The sequence below is a fragment of the Onychomys torridus genome, chromosome 17 (assembly GCF_903995425.1).
Source record: "Onychomys torridus chromosome 17, mOncTor1.1, whole genome shotgun sequence".
Classification (NCBI taxonomy): domain Eukaryota; kingdom Metazoa; phylum Chordata; class Mammalia; order Rodentia; family Cricetidae; genus Onychomys; species Onychomys torridus.
The window spans coordinates 60,594,118-60,610,675 of record NC_050459.1 but is presented as its reverse complement, the minus strand read 5'-3'; the positions used below and the strand labels follow the sequence as shown (position 1 = coordinate 60,610,675).

The 16,558-nt window shown below is 47.2% G+C and overlaps 1 protein-coding gene across 2 annotated transcripts in view; it reads left to right on the top strand.

The window, feature by feature from the left end:
- The first annotated feature begins 512 nt into the window (after positions 1 to 512).
- The window catches only part of Lzts1 (leucine zipper tumor suppressor 1), a 55,451-nt gene continuing 39,405 nt past the window's right edge, over positions 513 to 16,558 (top strand). The window contains exon 1 of one of the 2 annotated variants that reach the window (XM_036166843.1): positions 513 to 741. The gene's annotated coding sequence lies outside the window, so the exon portion shown is untranslated. Of the gene's footprint in view, positions 742 to 15,422; positions 15,443 to 16,558 lie in introns of those variants that run through there. The other variant, XM_036166844.1, reaches the window with a different exon arrangement.

Genomic DNA, 16,558 nt, shown 5'->3' with positions numbered 1-16,558 from the left:
CTGTAAGCGGAGCGGGGTGAAGCATTACCCTCGTAACCCCTCTAGGCCGCTAGTTTGGTCCTTGAACCAGGAAATCCCAACCTTTTGCAGGGTCTGGGGCTGAAGTACTGGCGAAATCAGTGGTAAGAGGTAGCAGTAGCAGAGAAGACAGGACTGCAGAAAATGGGTAAAGGAAATCCGAAGGCGAACAGAATGCAGGTAGTGAAAGCGGGAACCGGGGAGATCGTGCAAGATGGGGAAAACATGAGAAAGCGAGAGAAAGGCGGAGCAGACGGGAGCCCCCGAGTGGGGTGTGATGAAACGAGAGAGAAGGAACTGCGAAGCGGGACCCGCGCGGGCTGTGGGCGCAGAGGAGCCAGGAGGTCGGAGCAACCCCAGCTGTCAGCCGGGAACAAAGGCCGGGGAGAGAGCAAGACCGGGCGCCGGCAGCACGGGCCAATGAGTGGCTCCGACGCTGGTCCCGCCCCGCCCGTGCCCCGCCCCTCCCCGCCCCTCCCCGCCCTCGGCTGGGGACCCGGCACAGAGGCCAGCGCGCCGGAGCAAGCTGGCGGGCGCTGGGCGGCTACTACGGGGTTCCAGTCCGAAAGTTTCTCTGCCCTTCTGCTGCTCCCAGGAGCGAGACTTGAGCGCTGGGTTCAGCAGCTCTACAGAAAAAGAGACAGGGACACAACATAAAATACACCGAAAAATCAAAATCTGCAGCCATTTGCATCTAGCCCCGAGGCGCAGGAGGACAGACAGGTAAGGTGCGGGTTCCCCGGGTCCTGTTCCTCCCCCGCAGAGTGTCTGCAGCTGTGCCCGCTGCCCAGACGCGGGGAAAGCTGCGCTCCCCGCAGCATGCCACTTCAGGAGTGCGTCCGCTCGTCTGTCGGTCTTTGTCTGTCTGTGCCTGCGTCTGTCTAGGTGTCTTTGTTTCTACATGTAACTGTCGGGCGGGCGGGCGGGGCGGGGGTCTTCTCCCCTGTCATTGCTGATCTGGCCCCAGCCGGGAGTAAATGAGGTGTGTCAGTCAATCGTCCTGTCTTTGTCTCTGTTAGACAGGGATGGGGGATTGGGGGGTGTTTCCTCCCAAACCTGAATTTGATCTTGGAAACGTGTTAGGTGACATGAAGGTGGAGGTGAAAAATTGGGAGGTGAAGGAGTGAGATCACAGGGACTGAGGCCCCCGAAAGAGGATCCAGCGGTTGGGGACTGGCTGGCTAGTGAACTTTACCTTGACGGTGGAACTTTGGAAGTGCGTTGTGTCTATCTGGAAGGAATAACAGTGAATAAGCTTGGACGGAGGGACACACACACTTCATTCACTCCTTTTCCTCACTCATCACAGGGGGTCTGATCCCCTCTGCCTAGGCAGCTCATTCTGCCCTAGCTTGACTGAGTAGCAACAGGCAACCAAGACCCAGATGATGTTTCCTTTCCTACTCCAAGTGGAAGAGATTAAACCCTGGGGCACGTGAGTATTCTGCTCGCCCTTGGGTTGCCAGGCCTGGGGAAGTGCTGCAGACCTGTTGGCTTCAGTCCTCAATTTCTCAAGCACAAGGGATGTTTAGGAATCCAAGCACCTATGCCTTCTGCCCTCAGCCTTCATGCATGGTCCTTGAGTTGCTTTTCAGCTAATAAAGTAGCACTGGGTTCTGGGCAGCCTCACAGGGGCTTTCCACCAAAAGGATCCCTCTCTTTGTTGGGGTCCCCGGAAACACAATCTACTAGAGTCTCAGAGCCCATCCACAGAGAGATAAGCTGCCTGCATGCAATTCCTCCAGCATGCAGAACCTGGCTGCTGGTAGGGGCATTTGAGGGTTTGTAACCTGAGCTTCCTTCAAGTTCAAAAACAATTTTCTGCAGGCAGGAAGGCAGAGGGAAAATGGAGGTATTTGAAAGGTGTATGCACATGGGTATTAGAGGTAGATTTTATAGGAGTAAGAGTGTTCAAGGTTGGCACAGAGCAGAGTGTGGGCAGGAGTCTGTGGGCAGAAAATACACCCTAATCAGGCATGGTCCACACCTTGTATTTATCCAGTCCTTTCTTCTGACTATTTTCTGTGCATCATAGACATTATCTCATTTGTTATCTCCTTTATCCTCACAGCATAACTACCAGGTTAGCATAAGATATGATTTAGTCTGTGTCTACCAGTGAAGAAACTGAGGCACCAAAAGGAAAGGGTGTTCCCCTGAGGTCCAAAGCTAATGAGGTCCAAAAAAGCAAGCACTCACCTGCTAGAGGTGAGAAGAAAAGTCTGTGGAAAAAGAAAGAAGAGCATCTTTCTAGAGAGTCTCTATGCAAGTTGAAGGATTGGACATTTGCTTTTGCTCAATATTTTATTTTTAATGTTTTAATGTTTGTAGCAGTCTTGGTGCACTCTGCAAGGCAAACCTGCTTTAACAATTCAGTCTGTGTGCTTTTGTGCCTGAAGGAGATATCCTTGTCTGTCTATCTACCTCTGATGGTTTTGCAGAAGCTGAGGCAGAAGTGTGCTGGGTGGAGTGGGCTGAGTGTGCCAATCCTCTGAGTGTGAGTGTGCACAATTGCCATGCAGTGTTAAGAAGCCAGATGTCTGCATGTATGGGTGAAGAAGTAGATAGAGCTGTAACGAGATAAAAATGGCCTTCTAATCCTGAAAACTTATTTTTATGCCTTTACACTTGTTTAACATTCATTTCACAAATTTTCATTGGATGCTACAAAATGCAAGGCTCTGGGACCTGCAGTGAAGCTTAGGAATGACTACCACAGGCTGGAGGTACAGTTTAGCTCAAAGAGTGCTTACTTAGCATGCAGGGGCTCTGGGGGTGAGCCTTAGCACTACATACAACTTCCTATGATGGTGCAAGATTGTAATCTTACTTTTCCCAGGAGGATCAGAAATTCAAGGCCAGTCTTGACTACATAGGAAGTTCAGGACAAGCTCAAACACACAAAACAAAAACAAACAAAAAAATCCAGTCAATAAGGTAATGACCACCTATTTTAAGCAACTTAAAGTCAACTCATGAATGAACAATATGGTAACCAAGTTTAACACTATCTACTGAGTGCCATCATCCCTCACAACATTGTTTAACCACAGGGATCTGCCACTATCTGTAGGATAGTCCCCCACCTATCTTTTCCTCAGGTCCAGATACCATACCTTCTGAGATAATTACTACCGTTTGGAGCTCTTACCACAGCTTCCCAAGACCTACAGTGTCTGAGGCAGAGATCACACAGTGAGTCCCAGCTCAGGGTGTCGTGTCTGACTGCTGGGACTGCTCTTAGTAAGTGCTTGCTCAGCAGAGTGTTAGGAAAGAGGGCTGGTAGGGAACTCTGGTTCCAGTGGTAGGTTTCTGCATGGGCACACTTCACTGGTACAGCCTCTCACTTCCCTTGCTATATTATAAGGTTCTGCCTAGATGAGCTTTATTTCATCCCAGGCCCTGGTCCTGACAGTTTTTAGAACCAAGAAAACCTCACTTTACCTACTCTGTTTGTCAACCCACAAAAGCAGATGTGATAGGAGAAGGTGCTAGGCCTGATTTAGACCTGGGGTCTGGAGTTTGTACATTCGAGCTTTGGGGCATATAGTTGCCCAACAATGATAAGGGTTTAAAAAAAGAAAAGTTTCCAACTGCCTGGGGTCTCCTCAGCCATTTACACCTCAGCTCTTTGAGTCTGCCTTTGAACGGATCTTGCTGCAGCTGCAGTTTGGACTGGACACTCTGAGGCTTCTTCTGAGGGATGTGATGTGAACTGCTGTGGTGTTTAGGGAGGTAATTTGGCCATGCTTTATCCAAGGCCAAGACTAGCTTCACATACTCTTAGCATTGTCACTCGGTATGTCTCGTATTTTGATGGCCACATATATATGCTCTCAGGGGCCCGTGATCATTTTAATTTTTCTTTGGAAGATCATTACTCAAGCTTGAAAATCTGCATTCCATTATTTTCTATTTAAGAATTGTTTTGAGACAGGGTCTCATGTAGCCCAAGCTGGCCTGAAGAATGACTTGGAATTTCAGAGAATGACTTGGAATTTCTGTTCTTTTAATAGTACTTAGATTACAGGCATGTGCCACTACACCTGAATTCAGTGCTAGGGATCAAACCTGGGTCTTCACGCATGCTTCACTAACTGAGCTATGCTCCCAGCCCTCATTTTGCTGTTTGTTAAATGGCTTGTCTGTGTGAGATGCTAGAAAAATGGATGATACTTTTGAAAAAGTGAACTAATGCTTAGAGGTTCCATTTGGTGATGATTAGAAAGAGAACCTAGCATTTATGAATTAGTGACAATCACACTGAAAATGGGATCACACCATCTTTAACACAACAGCTGTCTCAAGATGGAAGTGAATTCGAGATGCCAAAGAGAAGGTGGTCAGGAGCTCAGCCTGGAAGATGAACCTAAGTGGGATGTAAGGAGAGTAGGTAGAGCAATATAGGTAAGGTCAGTATTCCGTGTGGCATCTGAGAGCTTGAAAGAACCTCTTGGGGAGGCTGGGTCCTGACAGCTACCTCTTTAGATAGTTCCAGAGCATGATGGGAAGTTTGGGAGGTCTTGCCAACCAAGAACTATACAACTGCCTGGGAAGTGATTTATGTCAAGACGACTTCTTCTTCTTCTTCTTCTTCTTCTTCTTCTTCTTCTTCTTCTTCTTCTTCTTCTTCTTCTTCTTCTTCTTCTCCTCCTCCTCCTCCTCCTCCTCCTCCTCCTCCTCCTCCTCCTCCTCCTTCTTCCTCTTCCTCTTCCCCTTCCCCTTCCCCTTCCCCTTCCTCCTCTTCTTCTTCTTTAGATTTTATGGGACAGGATCTTATCTAATTGCCCCCCCACAGTTATCCTAGAACTGTATATGGTGCCAAAGCTAACCTTGAAACCCTGAGCTTCCAGGGCCCGACTCTCAAGTGCTAGGATTAGAGTCCTGTGCCTGTACACGTCCAGGTTTGCTTTTGAATGGATCCAGACTTCCCCAAATAATTATTTTATAGTTCTTTTATTTTGGTATAGAAGCTCCATTTTAAAAGAGGACTTCCTGTTATTATCATTGAAAACCTCCCAACTGCCCTATGCTGTTCCTTCTCTCATTTGGCAGATGAGGAAAAAGTCAAGGAATTCACCCAGAATTTTCAACTGAGTATTGAACCCTAAACCCAACTGACTTGAGTTCTAGTTGTAGCATAATTATGAGGCTATTGGGAGTCATTTTTTTAAATTTTCTTCTCCTTTTGTGGGGAGGGAATACTGCTGGATGTAGAACCCAGGGCCTTGTATATGCTAAGAATGTACCTTAGTTCAGAGCTAGTCTCTCAGCCCCTGGTCTTATTAATTAAACAGATGTATGCTCCCTAAGTTGTTGGCAAAGGCCTAACAAAGAAAGAAAGAAATATCTTTAAAATTTGGACCAGCAGGATGGTTCAGTGGGTAAAGGTACTTGTCACATAGCCCGACTATCTGGTCCTACATGGTGGAAGGAGAGAACTGACTCCTACAAGGTACCCTTGGCATCATAGCATGCATGCCTCAGTAAACAAACAAACAAACAAACAAATAAATATAGTTAAACTTCTTAATTGTAAGAGTTCAGCTGCTCTAGCAATTATTGTAAATGGAGGATGATAAAGGCCTCAAATTTTTCTTGAGTTTTATTGTGCTTCTCTCAACTCCTAAGAGCTATATACATATATGCCATATCTGTTAAGCACAAATCAAGCTAGGAAGTAGCTAGGGATATGATATCTATTTGGGGATTGCTTTAAAGAATGACTTTAATATGTTAGATTTAAAATTAGTTAATTCATGGCATTTGTTGATACAGTCCACATTGAAATTAGAGTCAATGCTTCCTCCAGAGAAGCTGAATTAATGATATGTAACTGGAATGGCCAGATTCATCTTTGCACCTTCACCCATTGCACCTTGTACACAACAGGTAAGTTCCAGAATAAAGCACGGCAGCAGCCTCTTTGCTGTGAGTCAATACACTGTGTGGAAGCCAGACTCCAGGGTTTATCTCCCATGGAAGCTTCCCCCAGGTGAGGGTGGAGTGTCATAGGAAGAAACATCAGTGGGAACATGGAAGGAGACGGCACAGAGAGGGGATGGTCCTAATCAATACAGTAGAAGGCTGATTCTTCTAAGTGACAGGCTAAATGGTCACCTAAGCAGATGTGCTGTGGGTTGTGTCCACTACCTGGAACAATGGCAGCTCTCTGCAGACACCAATAGCTTTGCTGTGTCACTTAATCACTGTGATGGAGATGCCCTCAGGGCAGCTACCAGAGCACATATTCTCTCTCTCTCCCTCTCTCCTTCTCTCTTTCTCTTTCTTTCTCTCTCTCCCTCCCTCGAATTTATTCATTCCCTAACATTGTCTCTCTTTCTGAACTATGCTTTCCTGTGATGCCCACGCGCGCGCACACGCGCGCACACACACACACACACACACACACACACACACACGCACAATCTTATCATGTGACACAAACCTTCAGTGACTCTCAGGATCTTCAAACCCGAAGGCCCACACCCTGTCTTCCTGAGTTGCCTCTCTATGGCATGACCTGAGGTGTGCTCAGTCAGCCCACTCCCTAACTCCACAGGACCTCAATTTCTATCACCCCTAGAGCAGTTGGAGGTTGCTATGGGTTCTTCCTAGCTGCAGTTCCTCCCAGGGGAGGGTCCAGTCTGGTTGAAACCCCCAGCTTGAGGGACATACAAGGGAAGCCCTCAAGTCGAACTGAGATCAGGGAAGGGAGTGGCTTTTGCTCTGTGCTCTGAAACCTGTGTGTGCACCTCATCCAGTCGACTTCCAGGTGGCTGGTGCTACCCCTGCCCCAGGCGCTCAGGGCAGGGCTGTGTACTTGGCTCAGTGACCTGCTGGCTCCGGGGGCAGCTTCACCCTCTTTGCTGTTGCAAAGCCATTTGATGCTAAATCACCCTCCTCCTGGCACCCTGGACTGCTAAATTGGTCTCAACTTGCTGTACTTCCACCCACCACCTTAGTCATTATTCGCTGGCAGCATTCAGAGTGGGTGTAAAGCAGCCGAACATTAGATCCCTGCTGTAAAGAGAGAATTGAGTATAGACATGCATCGCCAGGGGAGAGAGGGAAGGAGGGAAAAGACAGTGAAAGGGGGCAGGGAGACTTGGGGTTTCCAGCACCTTGTCCTGGATACCCCAATGACATTGGGTGGTGGGGCTGTGCCACATGTCAGGGAGATGACACATCTGAGGGGCTGTTCCTGCTGCTTTAGATGCAGGAAGGAAAGGGGAGACCCCCACCCTCCATAACTCTGTTCCTTGAATTCTGTAGTACGATCTTGCTGCTCCTCAGGTGTTAAGATTTAGCTTTTCAGCTCTGTCTTTCCTCCCAGCTGAGATTATAAACCCTTTGAAAGAGAACAAGGACCATGTGTCCAGTGCCCTGAGCACAGGCTGGATTGAACCTAATGACTGATGCTGTGGGTAGCCAGGTTTATGGTGGCCCTTTGGGTTTTCCAGTGCTCTCCAAGGCACACAGGAAGAGGAAAGTAATGGTGAGGAGCTTGGCTGCCATTTCATTGAGAAAGCTTCAGGGAGGGAAGGAATTACATAAAGATCAGACAGTACAGAGAAGCAGAAACTCTAATATGTCCCCTAAGGCAGAGAGGACTTCCTCCAGGACACACCTTATGCCTGGCCTTGTATTGGGGATTACAGAAGCTGAAGACCTGAGCATCTGTGGCTGCAGTAGGCAGGACAGAGCACTGGACAGGAGTTACTCTATGTTGCTGATGGCTTGGGTCTGGTCATCCAGGGAGAGGAACACTCTAACCCAAGTGGACTTGAGAGTTAGTATGCTCCTGGACCTGGGATTCTTCCTTCTTGCCCTCTGCTTGAGCAAGATAACAGAGAAATACTGAGAACAGGAGCCCCACATAGCTGAGGAGCACTAAAAACTGTCAAGGGAAAGAGACAAGGAGCCCCAGGGATGCACCTGACCTTCCACTTGACCCCATCCTGAGCTAGGTCCACCCAGCCCCTGAGCAGCAGGGTCATGGGGAGCAGTGTTCCAGAAGAGAAGTTGAATATGCAGGGCAGCTGTCTCATTATTGTAGCCTTCAGATGTTTAGCCCCAGAGCCCCTGGTGGGAGGTGGAAGGGCATCTCAGCCCTGCGAGGGGAGGAGGAGGGAGGATTGTACTGCGCTTACATCTTGAGACAACACCCCCTCTTCACTGATCAAATTCCCCCAGCCTTAACGCCTCTGTGGCGCCGGCAGACAAACCGCACACAGGCAGGTGGGGGAAAACAAGAGAAGCCTAGAGGAGTACCCCCACCCCCACCCCTCCACCTGCACAGTAAAGGGAACTGGTTACTGAAGGAGGCCCTGGAAAGAGTTTTCAGCTGCCTTGGGCTTCTCCCTTGGCCAGACTTGCAGCTGCTGCTCCTGCTCAAAGTCTCAACAACCACAGTGGCTGGTGAGCAGGTGTGGGCGGCACCCATGGCTTTTTCTGAGCCTTCATTTTCTCATCTGTCGGATTAGGAAGACTGTATCTCCCTGAGCCCTCCAATAGCACCTCCAGACCTCTGTGGACCTAGAAGCTTCCTGGAGTGATTTTACACAGGACCTACATTAAGGGTTCAAGTCAAAGGTTCCAAATTGTTCAGAGAACTGAAAAGCCGTCAAGGGTAGAAGGATTCCTCAATAGCACTCTATCTGCACCACTTGCCCCTTGTCCCTCATCATGCCACACCAGTTCTGCCCCACATTGCCTTTACTGTACTCAGCTCTGAGAAGTCTCAGCTTGAACCCTCAGAGCCCAGTTCATTTCCACTTAATTCCATTCTTAAAATCATAGACTAAAGGAGATTCTGGGTCGCAGGAATGTAGACATATACCTAGCCTTGAAGCACCCCACCACACCACCAGCTGAAGAATGCATATAACTGTGCCTGGACACCTAATGTGGCACTCCAGGGGTCACCTCCAACCATGCCATGCTGTCTGTCTCCAGGGAGAGTTCCCCTCACTCAGGCAGCAGCCTGCTGCCTAGCAGGAGAGTAGAAGAACCCTAAAGACATACGCACCAACCCTGTGGATCAGGTAGGGAGGTGGACATTGATGAAACAGGGCTTGGAATCAGGCAGACAACCAACAAACCAATTGAAATATTTAGTTTTAATTGTCAAACTTAACACAATCTGTTATTCACCTGGAAAGAGTCTCAAGGATTATCTAGATCAGGCTGGCTTGTGGGCATGCCTGTGAAGGATTGTCTTAATTACGTTAATGGACGTGGGAAGACTCAAACTAGATACATATATAATAATAATGTAATATATATATATATTGATATACATAATGATATATGTATAATAATAGTCAAAGAAAAAGAGGCCATCAATGTGAGAAGGAGTGAGGGGGGACTTGGGAGGGATTGGAGGGAGGAAAAAGTGGGGGTGGGGTTGGGGGGGAGAATTAAACATTTTTTTAAAATAAAAAAAAAAAGTGTATGGCACCATTGCCCGGCTTTTGGGGGGAGAATTAAACATTTTTTTTAAATAAAAAAATAAAAGTGGATGGCACATTGCCCGGCTTTGGGTCCTGATTTTGAGATGAGAAGGCAGAGAGGTTGGAATAGTAGGCATGAATGTGTTCCTTTTCTCTCTGCTCTTGACCATGAACATGAATGGCTGGTTCCAGCTCCTGCCTTGACTTCCCTCTAATGATGGACTGGGACTGGAAACTAAGTAACTCTTTCTCCCCTAAATTCATTCATCAGTGTATTTTATCACAGCAACGGCAATGGAGGTAGGACACTAGGTTTTAGAGCCTGGCTCTGCTACCTAGTGTCTGTCCGCATGCTTGGGGACAAGTCACTTGGCCACTCTGAGCCTCAGTTTTGTATTTGTGAACTGTATTATGTCTTATATAGAATTGCTGTGGGAGTCACATGGGCCAGTGTAAGCAAAGTCATGTCAAACATGATGGTAGCCCGATTTGTCTGAGTCCTCCCCATTAGTTTCAAAGCAAGCAAAAGGCCCAAAGCTGAGTTCCCTGTGTGTGAGAGAGGGTCAAGGAGGGACAGTGTTCAGGTGCAAAAAAGCACTGGCTGCCCTTCCAGAGGCCCTGGGTTCAATTCCCAGCACCCACATGGCAGCTCACAACTGTCTATAACTCCAGTTCCGGGGTATCTGACACCTTCACACCAATGCACATAAAATAAAATTTAAAAGAAAAAAAAAAGAAAATAAATTTCTTGCTCAGAATGGCTAGTGCAAAATGCCCATGAGAGGCAGTGGGTAGGGCGATAGGGTTGGGGACCATGCAAACCAGTTGGGCTTCCTTGCACCCCACCAAAGACCAGGTACTCCATCTCAGACAGGATATGTACAGACCCAGGGTAGGAAGAACGATGTCCCACCTGACAATTGTCTGGGGAGGGGTTCACTCCCCTCATTTTTCTCCTCCAGCCTCCTGCTTCAAAGCCAATGGCTTTCCCAGCTGATTGATTCCAGGACTATGTTGGCATCTAAGGACAGGAAGGAAAACGAATACAAAGGAACTTCTCTGTGTGTTCACCTTATGGGAGTTCTTTAGATTCGGGATGGCCCAGGTCTGGCTGAGTCTCCCCAAGAGGATGCAAAGCATGATGGGGTTGAAACCTGCATGGGAAGATGAGAAGCTTGTCTCTGCCTAAATAGCTTTAGACAAAATTGGGCGGGGGCAGACTGAGTAGGCCTAGGAGAAGCTGCTTCTATTGGGGACACATTTTCCTACCAAGAAAACATCCAAATGCTCCCACAGGAAATGTGTAGGCTGGAGTTTAATGCACCATCCAGGAGGACTTTGTATTGCCTTCCTTCTCCTCCTCACCCACCCCTTCTCACCCCCTCCACACACAAAGTGCAAGAAACTTTTCCCCGTTGAAGGTGTAGCTGTGTGTTGAGGTGACTCCCTTGGAGGTATACAGCTATTAAAGCATCCAATCTGAGGGTTTGGTGTGAGAAGCTGCACTGTCAGAGTACAGCAATCATTTCCCTAATGTGTTAGCATCTACTCGGGTGGTGTCTCTACCCACGCCGGGATTTCTTAGCTGCTGGGAAGACTAGACGAGGGATGCTGTACAGGCTGGTTGTCGAACTTGATTCTAGAACTAGGTGTGAGGACCATAGCTCTTAATGGACTCAGAACCCCTAGGAAGCCCAGGCATTTCCCTCATTTCCCTCCAGGCTGTCTCATCCCTCCCGCTTAAATTATAAACTATTCAGTGGTGGGAACCACCCACCTGTAGGCAGAGTTCAAAGACTGCCCTCTGCACAGTCTCAGAGATGACTATTAAACTCCCACTTGACCTTGCTTCAGAGATTCCCAACCTGAAGGGAGATAGGAAACTTGTTAATGAAGTACAAGGCAGCCTGGAATTGTACCCTATTCTCCTTTTGGAATGCCTACCAGAAGTCAAAACCATGGTGCTACCTTGAGGTCTCTGAATAAGATGTCTCCACTCAGAAAGGCCCCAGGAATGTGTACCCCAGCACAGGAAACGAAGAGATGGCAGCAAGGCACTGTCCTTCCCCTTTCCTGCCTTTCTCCAGTCACTGCAAGCTCCAGGACGAGGGACCCGGAGGCGGGCAAGGATCTCCTGGGAACTCGCAATTGTGGGGCTGGTTTAATTGCAGTGCTGGGTCTCTGGCCTTGCCCAGACCTGTGCTTCTGAGGCAGCTGGACTAGGCAACCTGAGGATAGAGTAAGGGAACCCTCTTTTGAGCAGCCACCTGCCTGCTTGGCCGTCTTGCTGAGAGGGGCTTTCTCGATCAGAGACTTGACAGCTAAGTCCATTTCAACCCTTCTGGAGGTGTCTGGCATCTCAAAGGTCTGATTCCAGGTCTCTCTGGCAACGTGACCAAACCCAGTGTGTGATCCGACATCCTGAGCCCAGCCTGGTAGTGCAGGTCTGGCATCCCAGCTTCTTGGGAAACTAAAGCATTGCTGGGCTGCAGAGTAAGTTCAAGGCCAGCCTAAGCCAATTTAGGGAAATCCTATCTCAACATAAAAAACACAACAAGTACTTGTGATGCAAGCATGAGATTGAGATCCAACCCGAGTTCAGACATGTGGTATACATATAGAAGGCCAGTCCTTGTCTAATCCCAATATGGAGATGATCTGACTTTGTCCTCTGGCTTCCACCCCACCCTCCCCTACCTCCACTCAACACCCTGGCTGGGGATGTAGCCTAGTGATAAGGCACTTACCCAGCAAGCATGATGCCCTAGGCTGAATTCCCCAAACAAATCTCCACTTGATTTCCTCCCTGTTCCCCACCTCTGCAAACCAACTCCTCACTCTTCTTGGCCCATACCATAGAGGGAAGAGAGGACCTTGCATACCTTCTGTTCTCCTCCCTCCTACCCTGAGATCCAGGAGAAAAGGACCTTGCAAGTACTCCTATCTAAACTTCCATTAGGTTTGTAGCAAGCATGAAGGCAGGGAAGAGGAAGCCAGCGTTATCCATGCTGTAGTCAAGAAGATGCTAGAGTGGGACGCAGCAGAAGTGCCTCTGGCAAAGGTGGATGGCAAAGATGGATGAGTGTGACCTTATCCACATCTGGGGCTGGGTTGCTGTTACCTGCCCGAGATTCAAGGTAAAGCAAGCAGAGGTAACTAGGAGACGGTTTCAACTGATTTTCTGGATTTCAGGCTCCGTAGCACAATGTGGGGACTAGGGATACTCTCTCCCTTCTCCTGAAGGGGCTTCTGGCAGTTCCTTGTAAGCTAGCCCTGAAGATGCCATAGTGAACCTGACAGGCAGCTGTCCTCTGGGAGTTTATAATCTATTGGCTAGATCAGTGATTGCTGAGCACTCTCCAAGCATTCTTCTCAAACAATGCTTCCTAATCTTTTATACTAATGCACTTCTGATACTATCTTTATTTTAGTCATCTCTAAAGGATCCAAAGAAAATGTTCTCAAATCCTTTTGATCATGAAAAGACAGGAAATGGAGCCCAGGGCACTGTGAACCTGTGAATCTGGAGAAAAATATATGAAGAATTTGAGCCTCAGTAATTCCACTAATGTCTTGAGTCACCAAGTCCCATATGTTAAGGAAAAAGGAAAAAGAAAGAAAGGGAAAAAAAAACAAAAAAACAAACAACCAGGACTCCAACTCTTATAAGTATACCCTGGTGCCTTCACAAATGAGATTCTTCCCTCAATGCTGCCCAAGCCCTCTACCCAAGAGGAAAAACATTTAGCTCCAGGTTATAGATAGCAAACAGAAACCCGGAGAAGTAACAGCAAGGTCCAAGGCTAAGAGGAGAAGGATTACAGGGTCACAAGAGTCCAGGATGAGTGGAGGGGAGAGCACTTAGGAAGGAAAAGAGGACAAGGCCTGGGAGAGAGTTAGGGTAGGGTCTGCAGGGACAGGAAAACCTACCGCTAAGGGGTAAGGATCAGGGTACACATGAACAGCACAAACCTGATGCCATTGTTTGTTGGACTGCCACTGAGTTAAGTCAACCACAGCTTGCATTTGAGGCACTGGCCAGACATAAAACTCAGAGCAATGAGTCACCTACTGCTGTCAGATGGGGTGAAAACTGTCCCTTTGAAAAGGGATGAGGTGTTCACTTTGCATACATCATGCTTTGTCCAGTACCAAAAATGCATAAGAAGCCCAAGGCAGCTAACAGGAAACCCTATCCCCTAGTTTGATGCTTCAGGTGGGGCATAGCCTAAGGGTGGGGGCGGAGACCAGCACTAGATTCCTGAGCTGGGGGAGGGGAGGTTTGCTGGCAACCTTTTCAGCGGAGGCTCTTATCGACTCCAGGTCTTGGTTCTTCGGGAAGCAGTGATGGAAGGCTTCCCAGCTGTGTGGGGGAGGAGGAGACAGAAGGACAGTCCTGCTTCCTGTCCTGCTGAGCTGCCAGACCAGACAGCCGCTCTTTGGGGGAAGAAGCTTGCTAGGTAGGGAGACAGCAGAGTCCTGGGGGCCAGAGGGAGATGGGAGTTGGTGTCTGAGCTGATACCACATGGAGTTGTGCCCAACTCACATCCAGTTTATATTAGCATATAGTTGATGGCTATGCCTGAAGGATGGGGTGATAGATAGCCTAAGTAGGAAGAAGGAGCCATCATAACAGACATTTGCTCAACCCCTTCATGTATTCTTTTCTACTTGCCCTTCTGGGCATAAGACTGAAGTTGGCTTGCCCCAAAGATGGCACTGATTTGGCCCAGCAGCGAGGAGTCAAGAGCTGGTGCTACCTGGGGTACAGAGAGGTAAAAAGAGCCAGGGTAAGTTTAGGAAGTCTATTAGAGCCAGAGCAGAAAGAGGGTACAGGAGGAAAGGGAGGTACAAGTGAGTGAGTGGTGGGGTATTGTCTCTGACTCCATTCTTCACTGAACATGCTCAGAACTATGGCTTCCAGCCCTATACTGACTGCAAAAATAAGTGCCCAACTTTGGTAACTCTAAGCCCAGTGAGGAGCTGAGCTAGACGTGTGAAAGAAATCAGATATAAAGGCAGGAGATGGTGTGTAGGAACACGGAGTCCTAGCTGTGCTTCTCATCCCTATGTAACACTACATGGAAAGATCCGTTTGGAGCATCTTTCTTTGCAAGATTATTGTGAGTAAAGTTTTAAATAAATGCATTGAAGTGTTTATATTTGTACATACAGGAATGCAAGTCACGAATAACAAGTTTTCCTATCAATAGTGTACATATCAATACATGAGGGCTTTAGCTGAGTATGGTGGGATACTAATCCCAGCACTCAGAAGGTAGAGGCAGGAGGAGCAAGGAGTTTAATGTCCTTTGAAGCTACCAGTGGATTTGAGGCTAGCCTGGTTCTATAAGAGATCCTGTCTCAAAATGAAAACAAAAGAGGGGGCTGGAGAGAGAGCTCAGCGGTTAAGAGCACTGACTGCTCTTCCAGAGGTCCTGAGTTCAATTCCCAGCAACCACATGGTGGCTTACAACCATCTGTAATGAGATCTGGCACCCTCTTCTGGCCTGCAGTCATACATGTTGTCTACAAAACAAACAAACAAATAAATGAAAACAAAAGAAACAAGAATTTTAAAATTAAACAAGAACAGAAACCGGTCTTGTTTTCCAGTTGCTAGCATGATGACCTATTTAAAAACTATATTTTTGTTTGTTTTATGTGTACACCAGAAGAGAGCATTGGATCCCTTGAGACTACAGTTACTGATGGTTGTAAGCTGCCATGTGGGTGCTGGGAATTAAACTCAGAACTTCTGGAAGAACAGCTAGTGCTCTTAAATGCTGAGTCATCTCTCCAGAACTATGGAATGGTAACTTTCATCTCTCTTACCAGCAGAATCACACCGTGTACTCCTTTGTAGGTGGCTGACGCTGTTGTATATGGGACACTATATACAAGAGAGGAAACACTCTCCTATTCCTCGTATGCTCTGTTCTATGAATGCACCCATCCACTAATAACAGGTATTTAAGTTTCCAGATTTTTCCACTTGGGGACTCCAAACACAACGCTGCTAGGACTCTTAGAGAGCATGTGACCACCTCTCCTAGTGTATGTAAGAATGGAACATTGGGTCATATGCTCAGCTTGAATAGACATTCTGCCAGCATGTCCAAGGATAGCCAAGAACATCTATACTATTGTCAACAGTGGTGGAGTTTCACACCCTCTTCATCCTTGGCAACACTTGATATTATCAGGCTTTTTCATTTTTCCATTCTAGTTGTGATCTAGAGGCCATTACTTATGGCCTTGGCTTATATTTTCCAGATAACTAATCATAGTGAACATCTTTCTTAGCCATTGTATATCCTCTTATTTTAAACAAATCACTTGCCTACATTTTTCACTCATTTTGAACTTGCCTTCTGTCTCTTTACTGAGAATTTGAGTTCAGTTTTGTGTGTATGTGTTCTGGCAAGTTCCTTACTAGATATATGTATTGTAAATATTTTTCCTCCACTCAGGGCTTTGTCTTTTTGCTCTTGATGGAACTCCTTGACAAAGAAAAACTCTTACTTACCAATATTTCCCCATCACAGTTAGTACATTTTATGCCCTGCCTGTGAGGTATTTGCAAAAATCAAGAAAATAGCCTCTATTTTTTTTTTTAGAAGTTTTGCATTCAGTATTCCTGGCTATAATCTTCCTGGAGTTGTATGTGTATATGTAGTGCTAAGTAGTAGTCATGATGAATTTCTTCATGACTTCATGGCTGAAGATATAGTTGGTATCATGATTGCCTACAATGCACAAAGGCCTGGCTTTGATCCCCAGTATCGCCACCAGGTGTGCTGGAACATGCCTATAAGCTCAGAGCCCCAGAGGTGCAAGTAAGCAAGAGGATCAGAAGTTCAAGTCACACTTGGCTACAGAGTAACTGTGAGAATAGCCTGACCTAAATGAGACCCCAACTTCTGTTTTATTTCGTTTTGTTTCATTTTTTAATGAGTTTCATAACCATTTGTAATCCCAACACTTGGAAGGCAGAGTTCAAGGTCAGGAGTTCAAATCTTAATTGCACAGCAAGTTCGAGGCCAGCCTCTGCTACCTGAGACCCTGTCTCACAAACACCCAAA